The following is a 3572-nucleotide window of genomic DNA, read 5'->3' as shown; positions in this document are numbered from 1 at the left end:
CGACAAAATTATCAGGTTCCTTCTCTTGAAACTATATTTTTATTCGGTCACATCTTATGTACTTTACTTGGAGCGTCTGTTTGCTTTCGTTTTTGTTTTTGTTTGAATAAATGCTTGTGTGGGAGAGAGACACGCTCCGCTGGTTCATATGAACACATGAGTTCTTAGCTTTACTCTTAATATTCATGGCGAAGGTTGAAACTGCTTCGTTAAATTGTTATATGGTTGGAAACGGAAAATGCTACATGTAGTAATTCTAAAATGTCTTGGATAATGTGATACTTGGCAATTGTTGTGCTCATGTTTAAGCTCTTGCATCATATACTTTGCACCTATTAATGAAGAAATACATAGAGCTTGCTAAAATTTGGTTTGCATAATTGGTCTCTCTAAGGTCTAGATAATTTCTAGCATTGAGTTTGAACAACAAGGAAGACGGTGTAGAGTCTTATAATGTTTACAATATGTCTTTTATGTGAGTTTTGCTGCACCGCTTCATCCTTGTGTTTGTTTCAAATAACCTTGCTAGCCTAAACCTTGTATCGAGTGGGAATACTTCTCATGCATCCAAAATACTTGAGCCAACCACCATGCCATTTGTGTCCACCATACCTACCTACTACATGGTATTTCTCCGCCATTCCAAAGTAAATTGCTTGAGTGCTACCTCTAAAATTTCTATCCTCTACCTTTACAATATATAGCTCATGGAACAAATAGCCTAAAAACTATTGTGGTATTGAATATGTACTTATGCACTTTATCTCTTGTTAAGTTGCTTGTTGTGCGATAACCATGTTCCTGGGGACGCCATCAACTACTCTTTGTTGAATATCATGTGAGTTGCTATGCATGTTCGTCTTGTCTGAAGTAAGGGATATTTACCACTAAAATGGTTAGAGCATTGCATATTGTTAGAGAAGAACATTGGGCCACTAACTAAAGCCATGATCCATGGTGGAAGTTTCAGTTTTGGACAAATATCCTCAATCTCATATGAGAAAATTAATTGTTGCTACATGCTTATGCATAAAAGAGGAGTCCATTATCTGTTGTCTATGTTGTCCCGGTATGGATGTCTAAGTTGAGAATAATCAATAGCGAGAAATCCGATGCGAGCTTTCTCCTTAGACCTTTGTACAGGCAGCATAGAGGTACCCCTTTGTGACACTTGGTTAAAACATGTGCATTGCGATGATAATCCAGGTAATCCGAGCTAATTAGGACAAGGTGCGGGCACTATTAGTATACTATGCATGAGGCTTGCAACTTGTAGGATATAATTTACATAACACATATGCTTTATTACTACCGTTGACAAAATTGTTTCTTGTTTTTTAAAATCAAAGCTCTAGCACAAATATAGCAATCGATGCTTTCCTCTTTGAAGGACCTTTCTTTTACTTTTATTGTTGAGTCAGTTCACCTATTTCTCTCCACCTCAAGAAGCAAACACTTGTGTGAACTGTGCATTGATTCCTACATACTTGCATATTGCACTTGTTATATTGCTTTGCATTGACAACTATCCATGAGATATACATGTTACAAGTTGAAAGCAACCGCTGAAACTTAATCTTCCATTGTGTTGCTTCAATACCTTTACTTTGAATTATTGCTTTATGAGTTAACTCTTATGCAAGACTTATTGATGCTTGTCTTGAAAGTACTATTCATGAAAAGTCTTTGCTATATGATTCATTTGTTTACTCATGTCATTTACCATTGTTTGGATCGCTGCATTCATTACATATGCTTACAATAGTATGATCAAGGTTATGATGGCATGTCACTCCACAAATTATCTTTGTTATCGTTTACCTGCTCGGGACGAGCAGAAACTAAGCTTGGGGGTGCTGTGTAACGGCCCCGGGTAGCACCCCTATTAGATTTTGTCTGTTTCTTTTCCTTTTATGCATCATCATGGCATATGCATCATATCATCTATGATTTTAATAAATAAAATTATTTTACAAACCCAAACTATTTCGGTTTCCCTCTCATATGGTTTTATATTAAACCCTCCCCTTATCCTTTCCTTACATAAAATCCCTAACAATCAAAACTATATAAATAAACAAAATTATTTCAAATGTTTTACAGTTTTAAAAATGGTTTGGCTTTGTTTGATTTTGCTTTCAAATACCAAAACAGTTTTAAAATAAAAAGAGAAAAGGAAAACCCCAACCCCTATCCTATCCAGGCCCTCTCTCTCTCTGGCCCTTTTCTTCCTTTTTCCCCGCAGCCACCTCTCTGGCCCGTTTCCATCTCTCCCTCTCTCCCCTCAGCCCACCAACAAATCGGCCCGTACCCCTTCGAGGAGAAAGGTTTTCCCTGCTTGTCGTCTTCTTCGTGCACGAGCATGGCGTGACCCGTCCCGTGGTCCTCCCGTCGCAATCTCACCACCTCACCTGCTCCCCTCTTTTTAATCCTCACCACGGCTTCTCGCAAACCCTAGACTTCCTCCTCCCTCGCGCCGCCGCCGCCTCCTTCTCCCTCTCTTTTCTTCACCTCTCTGTGAGCAAAGGAAACACGAGAAACCCCACAGCAACCACCCACCTCACCATGGCGCCGTCGCTACACACCATCCCCCGCCGTTCTGAGGGCACCGGCGGATGCGCCTCGTCTTCCTCTACCTCCTGGTGCGCGGACTCGTCCCGAGAGGCCCCGAGTTGAGCGCAAGGTCGCCGATTCTTCTCGCCGGACTTCATGTTTCTTCTCCGATTCCGGCCGCCCTCGTCCTCCTCCGGCCAAACCGAGCACACCTCTAGCTTCCCCATGTTCAGGCGCACCCTCGACGCCCTCGCTCTCGTCCTCTTTAGCTCGCAGCCGTCGAGTTCTTCTCCAACCAGGGCCGTCCGCCATGGCCGAGCTTCACCTCTACCTGCTTCTAGTTGTCGGGCAGCCCACAACCATCACCATCCGAACCAGCAGCCCAGTGGTAAGCAGCTTGAATCATGACCCATGAGATCCCTGGATCAAATACCCACTTTGGCCAATTAAATCCTACCTTTTTATTCTTTTGGTTCAGATCTCGCGGAGAGAGATGCTTTATTTCACGAGGAGCCCTTCCAGTACCAACATCATCAAGCAGCCTAGCTGGTTCGTCCCTGCTACTTCGATCCGGAGGTCCTGTGTTCAAACCCTTGTACAGGCGAATTAAGCCACCAATCTTTTTGTGTGTTCCAGATCAGCAGATGGGCCTCAGCCAAGATCTGTTTGACGCAGCTCCTCGCCCGCGCGGCCCGTAGCTCCCCATCACCGCTTGCACGCCGAACAGGCCGGCCCGCGCGCGCGAAACTTCCTTTTGCCGGCCAGGTAGCAGGCCACATCCCATATCCGGCCTAATCCGTTTTCCTCTTTTCTTTATTTTGCAACCTGTCTATTTTATATCTTTCAAACTATAGCTCAAATGAAAAAGTGTTCTATATGAATTTTGATCAGAAAAATGCAAGGAACATGAATATGCCATCCATTCATCTGTTTGCATCCCGCATCATGTCGCTCGTGGATAGTCGTGTATGTTCACCTTACATATATGCGGAGTATTTCGGATTTCCACCTAAGGTTTC

The 3572-nt window shown here is 43.2% G+C and overlaps 1 long non-coding RNA gene across 1 annotated transcript; it reads left to right on the top strand.

Annotated features, from left to right (window-relative positions):
- Window positions 1–2474: 2474 nt before the first annotated feature.
- On the top strand, window positions 2475–3318 carry LOC127300651 (uncharacterized). Its single transcript, XR_007851452.2, has 3 exons — window positions 2475–2941; window positions 3032–3102; window positions 3190–3318. It is a non-coding gene; the product is annotated as an uncharacterized lncRNA (long non-coding RNA).
- Window positions 3319–3572: the final 254 nt, after the last annotated feature.

Source organism: Lolium perenne, chromosome 5 (genome assembly GCF_019359855.2).
Source record: "Lolium perenne isolate Kyuss_39 chromosome 5, Kyuss_2.0, whole genome shotgun sequence".
Taxonomy (NCBI): domain Eukaryota; kingdom Viridiplantae; phylum Streptophyta; class Magnoliopsida; order Poales; family Poaceae; genus Lolium; species Lolium perenne.
The sequence above is the reverse complement of the archived record's forward strand: the minus strand, read 5'-3'. Positions and strand labels throughout refer to the sequence as shown.